Raw genomic sequence first — 17,101 nt, forward strand, 5'->3', positions numbered from 1 at the left:
ACTAAGAATACCTGTTAGGTTGATCGGAATCAATTTGATAAAACAAAATGTTATCCGTTATAGTAATGAATGTTACGTGAATTAAAAAAGTCCCCTTAAATGAGATCTGGATCCGCCCCTCTCTATTTTGAGCCCACATAATTAATGGACATCCCCTTACTATTCTGATTCAGGCACAGTTATGAACGTGGGCCAGGAAGCAGGTCCCAGTGGAAGCCCACTCCAGCGGTCCAAGTCGCAAGCCTCTTTCATCAGTTGGACGGTCGACAGCGGCAAGGATTTGTGGAAGAGATATTATTTTGCCATTTCGGCGGCTTGCTGTTTTCTTTGCTCGGACGGGGCCTGGTAATCCGGCCGCCTGCGTCCTCATTTGTCACAGCTCACTGGCCGCGGCGGGTGCCCTCATCTCCTCCACGCCCAGACGGGCCAATCAGCGCGATGGAAGGGACGGCGCGCTTCATTTCCCGCGGCTGGAGGACGGCTGGAATCGCGCGCCGTCCGCCGCAAATCCCGACCGCGGCGAGGGCTGTCGCGTCCTTCCTTCTTTATCCACTCCCACCCTTCATCAGAGGAGAGTCGGGAGGCGGATAGCTTGCATCCATCCCACACAACACGAGTAAACTCAAAGTCCCATTCATGTGAGGCCCAGATCACATCTACGTAAATCATATTGCTCAGTCTATGACGACCACAGACCCAGTGTCTGTTGAGGGACATTACCTTACATTTATCCGCTTAAGATATGGTGCCATTCATTATATCATTACATTCTGTCCAAATCCTTATGTAATTCCTTACGGTCGTCCAACGACGATACATTCCTGTAGACAATTGCGTCGTCAGAGAACAATCTTATCATCTTGCTGATCCTGCGTGATAGACAGTTATCTACAATGAGGAGAATGGATGTCTTATTAGTGCTAGTTCGGAGCACACCGATGTTATTTTGGTTTCTGTTGAACTTCTGCCATCTAGGATAACTTACTATTAGTCAAATATTCACAGATTCACCGACATGTCTGCAAAGATACTCTGTATTGTTATATTCTGAGAAGTTGATGATGTGGTTAAGTGGCGAAGGTCTTTCGGAAATCTAGGAAACTAGTTTTTTCTTTTCTTTTCTTTCACTTCAAATGTGTGAATTCATTAGGACCAAACTGCTGAGGTCATCGGTCCCTAGACTTACACACTGCTTCAACTAACTTAACCTAACTTATGCTAAGAACAACACACACACACACACACACATACACACACACACACACACACACACACACACACACACACACACACACACAACCACACCCATGCCCGAGGGACGAGTCGAACCTCCGGCGGGAGGGGCCGCGCAATCCGTGACATGGCGCCTCAAACCACGGGGCCTCTCCGCGCGGCGGAAACTAACTGTTAAAACGTATCTATAAGGGACAGTCAAATGAGAACAGTAAAGATGGAAAAAAGTAAATAAACTGTTGATTACTTCGAAAATAATCGCCATAACTGTTGATACATTTATCCCATTGTGATTCGAGATGGTCAGTGCCTTCGCGGAAAAATGTCTGCAGTAGTCTAGAGAGCCATTATTGTACCCAAGCATGCGTCCCTTCGTCCGAGGCAGATCGAAGGCAACGAATGTCTTTCTATAGGGCTTCAAACTGTGGTGAGAGGTCGGGACTATGGGGAGGATGTGAAAAAGTTTTAGTGTGAGAGTGGTGTTTTGCATACACATACATAAAGATGTGCATCAAGCTAAATCTTTGAAAATTGGTGTTTGGTTTCTCGGTTAGAGATGAAAAAACACGTGTTTCGCCGCTTTTGGAAATGAAGCCCCTACAGAGGTGAAAAAGGGTCAGATTGATTCACTGGTTCATCATCGCCCAGCCCAAACCGCTAAGGATAGAAACTTGAAGTTCGGAGTGGGTGCTATGCTGCAGGCATCGTTTAAGAAGGGACTGTCCGAAATTCCACTCCTAAGGGAGTGAAATAGGGGATGAAAGGCTTTTTGAAAGCGTCTCGCTATTAAGGGAATATTGCAGCTAGAATTACGAGAACTGGTATTTGTTTTCTCGGTCAGGAAATAAAAGGAAAATACGTCTTTCACTAAGGGGGTAAAATAGTGGGTGAAAGTTGTTCTGAAAATAAATAATTACTAAAGAATTACTATCGGATTTGTAAGGCTATATCTATGACAACTGGTATTTGACTTCTCGGCTAGAAATTAAAAAAAAAAAATACGTGTTTCAGTGCTCCTGGAAATTCATCTCCTAAGGAGTGCAATTGCGGATGAAGATTTTTAGGAAAATATTTCGTTTCATTAAAAGAACTTAAAGATACATTTATGAAAATTGATATTTCACTTCTCGGTTAGATATAAAGGAATTTTCGTTAGGGGTTGAAAGTTGCTATGGAAATATCTCCACAAGAACGTAAAGGACACGATCAACAAAAACTGTGGACTCCAGCTATCTGAATCGCTTTTTGGTCAGAAATACATTCGGTAAATACCATGCTTATTGTGTTGCAATTTGTGAAGAAGATAAAAATTCGATTAAATAATAAGCTAGTTAGATGTAAGCCTACTAGAATGGAATGAAAAATACGTACAGAATGTATAAATATATTATTATTTCCACCATGGCTGTTATTAAGTGAACCAAAATGTATTTTTATTATATAGGTTGACTCTTACATAGAAGATAACAGCAACCAGACATTTTTAAAGTGCTGTTTATTTATTAAATAGCGCCGTTACCGGTTTAGAACCGAGAGGTTCACCTCGAGACGGCTACTTCACGCTAAGATACATTTTACGTTTGCTTTCGCTTTTTGTTCTCCCAACTGATGAAATTTTCTTGAAGTGGTGGTGCCCTACAACCAAAACAATACGTGAGACAATGTGTTTTTAACTGTAATTGTGCCTCCCATCCATCCCAGCTCAGTCTGGATGCAGTAAGTTACTCCTGAAATCTGCAGCCTGACGAATATGATATGTACTGAGAACCTAGGTAATACCAATAGTAGTAAAGTCTGTCTCTCTCTCTCTCTCTCTCTCTCTGTGTGTGTGTGTGTGTGTGTGTGTGTGTGTGAGAGAGAGAGAGAGAGAGAGAGAGAGAGAGAGAGAGAGAGAGAGTGTCCAGTTGTCCATCCTACACCACAGGGAACAGAGGTAGTAAAGCTACTCAGGACAATATGCTACTTAAAGTTTTCTAGTAAGGTCAGCGACATTAACACTATCATAAGAAATCGTAGCAGTAGTACTGGTATTAACAAAGGAACTTTCAGTACCATTAGCAGCTGCTTAGAAAAATGACGGTGTTTGTGGTAGTAGTAACAGAGCCTTTTATTCTTCTAATTGTTGTTTCCTATTACAGTAGTACTATAAGGTATTGTATTAACAGCAGCAGGTGATACGACAACTGTAAAGTTAGCCGAACCAGACTCACAGCAGTAACCACCATTCCAGATTGTTTAGACAACATGGGAGTCCTGTTTATTGGGAGTCTATAAGCGCTTCTTTGTCTAACACTGGATGAGTAGAGTCTGTATCATTAGCGCTCCGTTTTCCACCGCATCTCAACGTTAATGGGGCATATCTCCTGAACTGTGAGTCATACAATGATATAGTTTTCCAGGTACATTCAGTGCTACGTGGATACTGTCTGCAAAACGTCTTGTGAATAGAATCAGTAGTAAAGAGGCATGTACGATGCTAAAGTTTTACTGCATGAATAGCGAAAATGTAGTAATGATAAACTTTTTTCCTTTCGTCATTTTGTGTGGAGTATCAGCGAGAGAAAGTTTCGAAAAGTGTACAGTGTTGCTGGAAGTCGCTAAGTGCTCTCATTCTAAAATACTGGATGAATATAGTCTGGGTAACCTGCGCGCTGTGAGTTACGCTGCCCCAACATATATACACAGTTTCTACCTGTAACACTTGTCTCATTGCGTAAAACCTTTAACGTAACACCACACCTCTTTACCACTAGATTTATGTCAGCGTTTTAAATTTTTAAAGTCGGTCAATAATAACGCGAAATACTGTAAATGAATTTTTGTTTCTTCGTGGTAGCTGTCAGGTAGGTAATCTGCACCTGGCAATACTTGATCGTTTTAGCCGATTAGTAGTATAGTTAACGAAATCCTATGACCGTTTTCCTGTCACAGTAAAGGAGCGTCTTCAGGCCACAAGTGGCCCATCGGGACCATCCGACCGCCGTGTCATTCTCAGTTGAGGATGCGGATAGGAGGGGCGTGTGGCCAGCACACCGCTCTCCCGGTCGTTTTGATGGTTTTCTTTGACCGGAGCCGCTACTATTCGGTCGAGTAGCTCCTCAGTTGGCATCACGAGGCTGAGTGCACCCCGAAAAATGGCAACAACGCATGGCGGCCCGGATGGTCACCCATCCAAGTGCCGGCCACGCCCGACAGCGCTTAACTACGGTGATCTCACGGGAACCGGTGTATCCACTGCGGCAAGGCCGTTGCCGTCACAGTAAAGGAACACCCCACATATTGTCGAAAAATATGCCGTAAGACATGTCGAGTGGGATATAGCCCATGCTCATAAATTAAGGATAATGCTGATACATGGCGAAACAACGCTCTGGTGGGCGGTTTGCGGGTTTAAATCACCTCGGGGTATGACCATGCGGTGCATTTGACGTGCGGTCGTCGCACGGTGGCGCTGGCAGCAGTCCACATACGCAGAGGTGTGTTGGAACATGTCAGAGTACGGTGCAGCGAGGAAGTGTGCAGATGTTTTCAGATGTGCTAATGGTGACTGTGTGTTGAAAATGGCTCAAAGAACACATACTGATGTTATGAGGGGTAGAATACTAGGGAGACTGGAGGCTGGTCAAACACAGCAGGTCGTAGCACGGGCCCTCCGTGTGCCACAAAGTGTGATCTCAAGATATGGCAACGATTCCAGCAGACAGGAAACGTGTCCAGGCGCTACAGTACGGGACGTCCACAGTGTAGAAGACCGATATCTCACCATCAGTGGCCGCGGACGGCCACTGAGTACTGCAGGTAGCCTTGCTCGGCACCTTACCGCAACCACTGGAACAGTTGTCTCCAGACACACAGTTTACACACGACTGAACAGACATGGTTTATTCGCCCGGAGACCTACAAGATGCATTCCAGTGACCCCTGGTCACAGGAGAGCCCGTAAAGCTTGGTGACAAGAATACAGTACATGGTCATTGGAACAGTGGTCCCATGTTATGTTCACGGACGAGTCCAGGTATAGTCTGAACAGTGATTATCGCCGGGTTTTCATCTGGCAGCCAGGAACCAGATAGCAACCCCTTAATGTCCTTGAAAGGGACCTGTATGGAAGTTGTGGTTTGATGGTGTGGGGTCGGATTATGATTGGTGCACGTACACCCCCTTCATGTCTTTGACAGAAGAACTGTAACAGGTCAGGTGTATCAGGACATCATTTTGCACCAGTATGTCCGCCTTTTCAGGGGTGCAGTGGTTCCCACCTTCCTCCTGATGGATGATACACGGCCCCACCGAGCTGCCATCGTGGAGGAGTACCTTGAAACAGAAGATATCAGGCAAATGGAGTGACCTGCCAGTTCTACAGACCTAAAGCGCATCGAGCACGTCTGGGATGCTCTCGGTCGACGTATCGCTGCACGTCTTCAAACCCCTACGACACTTCAGGAGCTCCGACAGGCAATGGTGCAAGGATGGGAGGCTATACCCCAGCAGCTGCTCGACCACCCGATCCAGAGTATGCCAACCCGTTGTGCGGCCTGTGTACGTGTGCATGGTGATCATATCCCATACTGATGTCGGGGTACATGCGCAGGAAACAGTGGCGTTTTGTAGCACATGTGTTTCGGGACGGTTTTCTCAACTTGTCACCAATACCGTGGACTTACAGATCTGTGTCGTGTGTGTTCCCTTTGTGCCTATGGTATTAGCGCCAGTTTTGTGTGGTGCCACGTTTTGTGGCACCACATTCTGCAATTATCCTTAATTTATGAGCATGAGTGTAGGTAGCCATCTAAATGTTACAGCGATACTAGTAGAATCACAGACAGGGACAAAAAAGTATGACAGTGTCTGTAAAGTTAGTTGAATATACAGAATAGAAAGTAAGAAAAAGAAACAGATTATCATAAAGATTCGCATGAATATAATTTTACACTGTCCAGCCATATTAATGTGACCATCTGCAAATAGCTTCAATAACCACATTTTGGAGCACGCACCGCTGCGAGACGTGAAAGAAGAGAGTCCACGAGGTTCTGGAAGCTATCGACGGGGATGTGGAGCCACGCCGACTCCATTTCCGTGTCAGCTGCACTAGGTCTGTCAATTGAGGATCAATGGAGCCAACAGCCTGATCGAAGTGGTCCCAAAGACGCTCGATTGAGTTTAAATCCGGGGCGCTCGGTCGCCACAGGAGTACGGTCAACTCATCCTGGTGTTCTTCGAACTACGCACGTACACTGCGAGCAGAGTGACACGTTGCATTGTTCTGCTGGTAGATGCCGTCGTACCGAGTAAAAACAAACTGCATGTAAGAATGGGCAAAGTCCGAAAGGATAGATGCACATTTTGTTGGTTAATTGTACCTTCCGGAATGACGAGATCACCCGGTGAATGCCACAGAAACATTCCCTGGGCCTTAACGTTCCCTCCTGGTTGCAGAGTGTTTACTTTTAGATGTTCCACACCTTACACGGCAACGGCCATCGTTCGAATGGAGCATAAAACCTGGCTGATCTGGAAAAGCCGCCCGTCGCCAACCAGTGAACATCCAGTTGCACTGCCGTGCAAATTCCAGCCTTCGTCGCCACTGAAAAGCAGTTAGCATGCGTGCATAAACCACGCCCCTGCTGGGGAGCTCTATACACAGCAACGTTCGCTGAACGGTCGTTGACGAGAGACTGTTGGTAGCCCCTTCGTTCATCTGCGCGATCAGCTGTTCAACAGTCGCACGTCTATTCGCCTGTCCACATTCTCGCAGCCGTTGTTACCCCTGTCGTATACAGCCCATGGTGCACCACAGTTTCCGGCCAGGGTGACCGAGCGGCTCTAGGCGCTTCAGTCTGGAACTGCGCGACCGCTACGGTGGCAAGTTCTAATCCTGCCTCGGGCATGGATGTGTGTGATGTCCTTAGGTTAGTTAGGTTTAAGTAGTTCTAAGTTCTAGGGGACTGATGACCTCAGACGTTAAGTCCCACAGTGCTCAGAGCCATTTGAACCATTTGCACCACAGTCGCCTTGGTGCCAGTTTTGGATAGCGCCATTTTGCCACTCACTGCATACTTCAACACGACGGAAGCCAACATTTTACAAACTTAGCCGTTTCAGAAACGCTTCCCCGCTTGGCGCTAAATCCAACAACCATGCGCCTTTGGACATCAGATAAATCGCATCACAACGACTGCATTGTGTTCGCATCCCCCCGACACGTTTCAAATACGTTCCACTGCTTTTGCTGCTACCTGCCGTCTGTGAGTGGTTATTGCACGATGACGTCAAACACATTAATGTGATCACATTACTGTGAGTTGATCGTCATACGTAACGGTCCATTGTTGCCGTCAACATAGTGGACTAGCTGGAACAAACAAATAAACTGATACAACGTGATATGGAGAGCAGCAAACTATGTGCGATAGTTCCTAGAAGCACAGGCGCCAGCGAAAGGTGCGCCCTCGACGGCTTCCAGCCTTCCCCACGCAAAGTTCGCCGGTGGCGATGAGCGTGTTTCGCGCCGTCATTTCCTCACCGCGATCGGTTTAGCCTAGCGTAATGGGGCGGCCCCTACCCCTACCCCTACCCCCAGCGCTATCCCGTGGCGCGCGCCGTCATTTCTCTGAGCCCGCGGGGGCACAGCACAAAAACGCTGCCTGCGGCCATCCTTCCGCCGTCTCTATTTTTCACGGCTCGCTGACGTCAGGGTCGTTATGGTCTCGTGGGCTTGCCGCTTGCCGCCTCCTCCCGCCCTGGGCCAGCCGTTGTGTTTCGGCACAGGCCGTATCTGACGTGCCATGCACAGGGCTGCCGACGGGACGAAGATCAAGGCCATTAAAATTGCTACACCAAGAAGATGACGTGCTACAGACGCGAAATTTAACCGACAGTAAGAAGATGCTGTGATATGCAAAGGATTAGCTCTTCAGAGCATTCGCACAAGTTTGGTGCCGGTGGCGACACCTACAACGTGCTGACATGAGGAAAGTTTGCAACCGATTTCTCATACACAAACAGCACTTGACCGGCGTTACCTGGTGAAACGTTGCTGTGATGCCTCGTGTAAGGAGGAGAAATGCGTACCATCAAGTTTCCGGCTTTGATAAAGGTCGGATTGTAGCATATCGCGATTGCGGTTTATCGTATCGCGACATTCCTGCTCGCGTAGGTCGAGATTCAATGACTGTTAGCAGAACATGGAATCGGTGGGTTCAGGAGGGTAATACGGAACGCCGTCCTGGATCCCAACGGCCTCGTACCACTAGCAGTCGAGATGACAGGCAACTTATCCGCATGGCTGTAACGGATCGTGCAGCCACGTCTCGATCCCTGAGTCAACAGATGGGGACGTTTGCGAGACAACAACCATCTGCACGAACAGTTCGACGACGTTTGCAGCAGCATGGACTATCAGCTCGGAGACCATGGCTGCGGTTACCCTTGACGCTGCATCACAGACAGGAGCGCCTGCGATGGTGTCATTTTTTCGGATGAGTCCAGGTTCTGTTGACAGCATCATGATGGTCGCATCCGTGTTTGGCGACATCGCGGTGAACGCACATTCGAAGCATGTATTCGTCATCGCCATACTGGCGTATCACCCTGCGTGATGGTATGGGGTGCCATTGGTTACAAGTCTCGGTCACCTCTTGTTCGCATTGACGGCACTTTGAACAGTTCAAAAATGGTTCAAATGGCTCTGAGCACTATGGGACTCAACTGCTGAGGTCATTAGTCCCCTAGAACTTAGAACTAGTTAAACCTAACGAACCTAAGGACATCACAAACATCCATGCCCGAGGCAGGATTCGAACCTGCGACCGTAGCGGTCTTGCGGTTCCAGACTGCAGCGCTTTGAACAGTGGACGTTACATTTCAGATGTGTTACGACCTGTGGCTCTACCCTCCATTCGATCCCTGCGAAACCCTACATTTCAGCAGGATAATGCACGACCGCACGTTGCAGGTCCTGTACGGGCCTTTCTGGATACAGAAATGTTCGACTGCTGCCCTGACCAGCACATTCTGCAGATCACTCACCAACTGAAAACGTCTTGTCAATGGTGGCCGAGCAACTGGATCGTCACAATACGCCAGTCTTGATAAACTGTAGTATCGTGTTGAAGCTGCATGGGCAGCTGTACCTGTACACGCCATCCAAGCTCTGTTTGACTCAATGCCCAGGCGTATCAAGGCCGTTATTACGGTCAGAGGTGGTTGTTCTGGGTACTGATTTCTCAGGATCTATGCACCCAAATTGCGTGAAAATGTAATCACATGTCAGTTCTAGTACAATATATTTGTACAATGAATACCGTTTATCATCTGCATTTCTTCTTGGTGTACCAAGACTCAGCGGAGCAGCGCCTCTGAGGAAGTCCAGCGCAGTTCTGGACGAAACGTAAGGAGCAGAAAAGTTCTTGGACCACGACCTCACATCCCGGAAAGTATACCAACAGCCATGCAAAGCTCTGCCACTGCGCCATCGTCCAGTGCCGATGGCCACGTGCCCACTTCACTTCAGTTGTAGTTGCTGATGTCGTGGTGTTAACATTGCCACATGCATGAATCGTTGCCTGCGGAGGCCTATTGTTGGGAGTGTTCGGTGCACTGAGTGTTAGGACACACTCGTGCTTTGCCCAGCACTAAAATCTGATGTTAGTTCCGCCACTACTTTCCGCCTATCCTGTTTTACCAGTCTAATAATTTTTAACATATTGCAGCCCTGTCAGCAACTGTGATAAATTAATATGTCAAAAATCCGTCTCAGTTGCGGAATGGTACTGGTCTTTACCCAGGTTTCAGCTAAAGTAATCTAGCCTTCTTCAGAAGCATAAAATTAATACATGCCAGAATAAGGCACGGTCAAACATAAAAAGCTAAAGTACCGTTGTACCATGTTAAGCTACGTTACTTAGCTGAGGAACAGCCCCGGCCCCACTCCGTGGAAAGCAGTCGGTTAGCCGCGGACGCTACGTTGGAAGTGACTGTTTACCAGCCTGCCCAGCCTACTACGTCCGACATTGCAATGACGCGTGTATCTGACTAGCAGTCATTTCTCCGCAGGTGAGGCTGCTATCGCCTGGACGGGGAGCAGATAGTAGCTCGGTGGTCATAATATTCTGGCTATCACTGTACACGTCTGATTATTTGTATAAAAATAGTTGGGTCATAAGACACCCCTATTAACACCTAGGGCATCTAAGTGGGAAAGAGTAGGGGCAACATGTAAAGTGCTCCAAACCAAACTGTGGTGTTTCTTTCCTTTATTTACTTGACATGGAATATATTTTGAAAACATGAAACGCAATATATATCTTATGTCGTGCGAACGCCGCCGAAGCCTCGTGCAAAAAACAAATCTAACAATATTTGATGTTTATTTATACTGGTTATGATCCGGTGGTAGCTGCCCTCCTGCCGTAGGACGGTTTAGGTATTAGCCAGGGCCTACACCCACATAAATAAGCATTTTGTATCCTTCCCTTTGACGCGTGTACGAGGATTCGCCACCAAGACTGTTACACGTGTGGCGAATAATAAATGAACGGGAGATATGATCGACTTAATAAGATCTGCCAAAAATAATGTTAAGAGAAATGGTGGAATCCTATTTGTCGCAAATTAATGAAAGTGACAGTCGGAGCTCCTCCACTCTTTACTTTCAGATAAGTATTTATTTACCTGTTCCGCTCTCCTCGACCGTGGTCGCACCGGAGTTTGAAACCTACACATGTAGCACGTGTTTCAGACGAGAAAACGGAATGTCCTGAATTTAGTACTCGAATCGCAGGAAGCCATTTTGACAGTTAATATCACTGCAACTTTTTATGCCCAAAACAATCAGCCTATGCAGCCAACCTTGCAGGCGAGGCTGTGCTGATCTCTCCACTGCTCTCGTGGTGAGAGTGGGGGTGTCTTCCCTGCTCTGAGGTTGACTACTGAACTGTGACGCCAACTGGAGGGCGCAAAATAAATAAATAAAAGTGTTCTTGCATGACACCGTGGCCATGGATCAGATCTGAACCGAAAAACTTTCAATGGTCCACGCAACTTGGGAAGAACAAGGAAATATCAGTATCACATGCAACGGAATGTATCGTCAAAACCTTTTCTTACCTTGGCAACATCCTTACATCAACCAGAAATATAGTTTCAGAATTAAATACATAATTAACTGTGTTGGAGCATTCCTTGCCGTATTAAGCTCTAGATTATTTGACAATCATGGTGTCAATGTTGCAACAAATATCCTACTATACAATTCAGTTATAATTCGCATCATATTTCATCGATATGAATGGTAGACATATTACAGCTTGAACAGTAGTAAGAGCGATGGCTGAGCAGGATTCTGCACATACACTGCCTCACAAAAAACGTGGCCTCCGAAACCGGCAGGCAACTAGAATTCCTTTCTTTGTAACTGGTTGCTGATTTTATTTTAACAAATAAATGATTGGATTTACGGTTCTCTGTGAGAAGTAGAGCGGCCATCAGAGTGCATTAGTGATATTCATGTTTAATGTTTTTAGCAGGCCTGATAGGTTATATAAGAGCAGCATCAGATGTTGAGTGAACACTGTCAAGGACATGAAGATGCCTCGATCTCGTGTCAGACAGAGTTATGAGCAGCTGACAGTGTTTGAAAGGGGCCTCAGTGTGTGACTCCATTTCGCCGACTGACCGAAACGTGCAAATATCCGAATTTGGATTTGACAGTGACTTGATGCTGTGGCGCGAACTTGAGAGCACGCATACTCGTCAAAGTCCGTGCAGACCATGCCTGACTACCATACGGGAGGATCGTTGTATTGTGCAACAATATCTGCGCTTGACATTCACATGGGCTCACTGCAACATTCTATTTCGTGCCGCAGCATTGGTGGAAGGCTAGCAGAGCCGGAATATGGGAATGACCCTCCTACACGTAGGTTAACACAACACAAACGCCTGTGTTTGGAATGGTGCTGTGACCGGGAACCGGGAACTCCTAATGAGTGATGTCACGTCGCGTTCAGTGATGAATCGCGTTTTTGCACCACGCCAGATGACGATCGTCGACGAGTATGGCGGGAACTTGAGGTGAAGTCCGATTTTCCCGATGTTATGGAGAGTCACACAACTGTCAGTCGTGGTGTGAGGAGGTGCTGGGTATGACCTCACGTCACAACTGCTGGTGATGAGGGAATTCTAATGGCACAACTGTAAGTCACGGTTACTATTCGTTATCATGTACTATCACTAATGCTGCAGTATTGTGGCACCATTGTTAAACAAAGCAATGCTCGCACACACATTACATCTGTCTCTATAAACTGTCTGCGTGGCCAGCAAGATCCCCTGATCCGGCTCCAATAAAACACGTGTAGCTTGTCAGACATAGATTCTGTTACACTGTCAGTAAATTTGAAATGATTGTGTGGTATTGTTAGCTGTGAATCCCCAACCGGGGACGTTTAGCCGCCAGGTGCAAGTCTTATTTCAGGTGACGTCACTTTGAACAGCTGGGGCGTCGGTGATGATGAGATGATGAAGAGGACAGCACGACACCCAGTCCACGAGCGGAGAAAATCTCCAGCCCACTGCATAATGTCAAACACGTTACCACTCAGCTAAGTGGGCGTACGCCACTATCAGTATCCAAGATATTCAAGGACCAGTTATGACATTGTGGGTCGGATTGGCTCAGGAGCGGATATAACCGCTTTATGCTACCCTACCCAACCGAATTAGTAAAAGCATCTAGAACACAGGAGACGCAGTCTTATATTGATAAGTGGGCTACTACTGTGGGCTATTTGTATATCTGTCACGGAAATAAGATCACCTACCTTTTCATTTTATTTTGTCTGCTCCTTCCCTTCTGGGTGAGTTAGTGTAACGTGGTAACACAAATGCACAGATACTAGCATCCTTGAAGAAGCACAAACAGCCATCGTAGAATCGATAAAAACACTAGTTACAATGGGCATAGCATGTCCGCATGCCAAATAATCACATGTTCAACACAAGTGTTTTATAGGTAACAGTAGGCAAATGCGGTGTGACAGGTCGTAGCAAACGATTTAAGGAGGATATGAAGGCCAACATGCAGATGTGTCACATTAACGTTAACAGCTGGGAGACCTGAGCCCACGACCGTTCATCCTGGAGATCACAGTTCCATTGAAGGCCACTACTTTTCGTTGATAACAGCCGACAAACAGCAGTTGATAGGAGGCAGCGCAGAAAACGAAAGCAACTGGTGAGACAATAGAAGCTACAGTAAACTGTGTATCTCTTATGTTGAACTGTGCAATCATCCCTGTGCTGTATTGAAACTTAACGCCTGCTGTGTCGGCAACCAACAACACAACTGTGCTTCTGCATATGTCTAACAAACAGGGGACAATTATCCCCAAAGACAGGTGGGCGTGGTCTGACATCCACCAGGAGACGACTCAACCGCTGCCAGAGGCCGCGGATCACACGGACCAACTCTCTTCCACAAGACATGTGATCGAACACAGGCGGCCCGGATGTATCCTAGTACTGAATGGTATCTCTCGTGTCAGACCCGATGAATTAGCCCTGAGTGACTTTTCTGGGTCAGGCGCCGATTTCGCAAGAATTCCAACAATCAGGATTCTCACTCTAGGGACGCATCCACGACATCGCTGCCAGCTGTGCACTTAAGACTGTGCCTGGACTCCTCATCGACAGATACAGGGACTCTGTCCTACGATGTGGCAGACTTGTGAAGCTTTTTTTCCTGTTTAACTTCCGAATGGTTACATGGCGAAATTGGACAATTTTGCTCGGTACAGGACTTCTTTGTTTAATGAATTTAAATTCAGTGAAAATCTATCTGGGCTTCAGCTGCCATAGCCCAGAACTATTATTGTTCTATTTCAAGCAGTGACTTATGTTTTGCTTTAGTCCATGCCAGAGTAGACATGCTATTAATCTTTGATAAATATGCATACTATAAGGAATACTCGAACCAATTAAAACATACTGAGGTGCTGAAATTCTGATAAAATTGGCTGAGAGTCCAATCTGCCACATTACCTGTTTCATTGTAGTTGGTTACAGATTGGTACAACAGGTTTCGTACCATGCCTTAAACACACATTCATAGTAGCACTTTCTGGACCGCACCTACCATTTCTTATGATAACAGGTGTTGTGGTAAACATTGGTGTATCCAGATGTTCAACACTCTACGTGGCTTCACGTTACCATGGACGCCTGCTGCTCTCCGACGGTCGCAGGTTCGAATCCTGCCTCGGGCATGGATGTCTGTGATGTCCTTAGGTTAGTTAGGTTTAAGTAGTCCTAAGTCTAGGGGACTGATGACCTCAGATGTTAAGTCCCATAGTGCTCAGAGCCATTTGAACCATTTTTTTTGCTCTCCGAACGCAAACTATCAGTGACAACTGGTTCTATTAAGTTTGACTTCCGTTGGTGGTCACGTCAGCGCTCCTCCTCATTGCACCTTGGAACATGTATTAAGCCATTTAGATAACGTGGGACATTACATCTTAAGTACTTGCATGGTACGAAACCGGTTGTACAAGTCTCTGAGCGAGTATAATAAAAGAGCTAATACGGTAAATTGTACTCTCAATCAATTTTACAAGCATTTTAACACTGCAGTATATTTCAGTTTGTTTGCGTGTTCCGTTCAGTGCGTATAATTATTTTAGTTGTGGATACCGTACTTATAACATCCTTTGATAAATAAAGTTGTTCAGTTATTGCTACCTGAATATTTTTTGTACTGCCGTCGGCGGGCGTATCACCCTGGAGTCATGGAGCATTGGAAGACAAGCCTGTTAGACTACAAGTGTTTGCTATGTTGCTGCTGCTGCTGATGATGATTCCCAATTACGAAGCAATACTTTGGAAATAACATACGTATACCACAAACATAATGTTATTTTATTTGACCAACGAGAAAAGTTTCATATTCCAACACTTAACCGCATTTTGCTACATCAGAAGACATGATTTTCTCATGCAGATGGAACTAAGATTCCAAAACTTTTAGTGACCGGTTACGTAGCATTTACGTTACATAAAGGAGACTGGACAAAAGCAGTAATCACACCAATCTTTAAACATGGAAACAGAAAAGATAGTAACAACTACAGAGGTATCTCTTTAATCAGCGTTGTTGGTAAAATCTTCTCAGGTATTGTTGAAAGGAAAGTGCGAGTATTAGTTGAGGACCAACTGGATGAAAATCAGTGTGGGTTTAGGCCTCTTAGAGGTTGTCAGGACCAGATCTTTAGCTTACGGCAAATAATGGAGAAGTGTTATGAGTGGAACAGGTAATTGTATCTATGCTTTATAGATCTAGAAAAGGCATATGACCGGGTTCCTAGGAGGAAGTTATTGTCTGTTCTACGAGATTATGGAATAGGAGGCAAACCTTTGCAAGCAATTAAAGGTCTTTACATGGATAGTCAGGCAGCAGTTAGAGTTGACGGTAAATTGAGTTCATGGTTCAGAGTAGTTTCAGGGGTAAGACAAGGCTGCAACCTGTCTCCACTGTTGTTCATATTATTTATGGATCATATGTTGGAAACAATAGACTGGCTGGGTGAGATTAAGATATGTGAACACAAAATAAGCAGTCTTGCATATGCGGATGACTTAGTTGTGATGGCAGATTCGATTGAAAGTTTGCAAAGTAATATTTCAGAGCTAGATCAGAAATGTAAGGACTATGGTATGAAGATTAGCATCTCCAAAACGAAAGTAATGTCAGTGGGACAGAAATATAAACGGATTGAGTGCCAAATAGGAGGAACAAAGTTAGAACAGGTGGACGGTTTCAAGTACTTAGGATGCATATTCTCACAGGATGGTAACACAGTGAAAGAACTGGAAGCGAAGTGTAGCAAAGCTAATGCAGTGAGCGCTCAGCTACGATCTACTCTCTTCTGCAAGAAGGAAGTCAGTACCAAGACTATCTGTGCACCGTTCTATCTTTCGACCAACTTTGTTGTATGGGAGCGAAAGCTGGGTGGATTCAGGTTACCTTATCAACAAGGTTGAGGTTACGGATATGAAAGTAGCGAGGATGGTTGCAGGTACTAGTAGATGGGAACAATGGCAGGAGGGTGTCCACAATGAGGAAGTCAAAGAAAAACTGGGAATGAACTCTATAGATGTAGCAGTCAGGGCGAACAGGCTTAGATGGTGGGGTCATGTTACACGCATGGGAGAACCAAGGTTACCCAAGAGACTCATGGGTTCAGCAGTAGAGGGTAGGAGGAGTCGGGGCAGACCAAGGATTCGCTTAAGAATGATTTTGAAGTAATAGGCTTAACATCAGAAGAGGCACCAATGTTAGCACTGAATAGGGGATCATGGAGGAATTTTATAAGGGGGACTATGCTCCAGACTGAACGCTGAAAGGCATAATCAGTCTTAAATGATGATGATGATGATGACGGTAAAGGATCTCGCGCCTACCTCGCTGAAACACCACTCATGTTGTTTCGGCGGCTGAGTGGCGGTGATAATGCACATGTTCGCTATGGATAAGAGAGCACACTCAGCACTCTGGAATCCGTCAGGCGTGCCTCCGCGCCTCAGTGGCCGCTGATGACTGCTGCCGCTGACGCGTCATCAGATGACGGCACGTGTGTTTGCGCCGCTGTTTTCGATTACGTCCGTACCACTCCACTGGCGCTGACGTGTGATTGCTGACGATTGGCTCGCATATAGCAGGTACGGGGTTAAAGCTTGGTAGGCCGTGCGTTATAATTGCGTCGGGGCGCGCAGGTGCGTGATGATTAATGCGACAGAGCGCCCGGATTAGACGGCCCACTGTTGTTATCTGGGCCGGTGTATTAACAGCGCAGGGGGGCGTGTTTGACGC

General features: G+C 46.2%; 1 pseudogene; it reads right to left on the bottom strand.

Moving 5' to 3' along the window:
• Window positions 1-4,368: 4,368 nt before the first annotated feature.
• Window positions 4,369-4,486, bottom strand: LOC126210901 (5S ribosomal RNA; annotated as a pseudogene).
• Between the last annotated feature and the right edge of the window lie 12,615 nt (window positions 4,487-17,101).

The sequence above is a fragment of the Schistocerca nitens genome, chromosome 10 (genome assembly GCF_023898315.1).
Source record: "Schistocerca nitens isolate TAMUIC-IGC-003100 chromosome 10, iqSchNite1.1, whole genome shotgun sequence".
In the NCBI taxonomy this organism is placed as follows: domain Eukaryota; kingdom Metazoa; phylum Arthropoda; class Insecta; order Orthoptera; family Acrididae; genus Schistocerca; species Schistocerca nitens.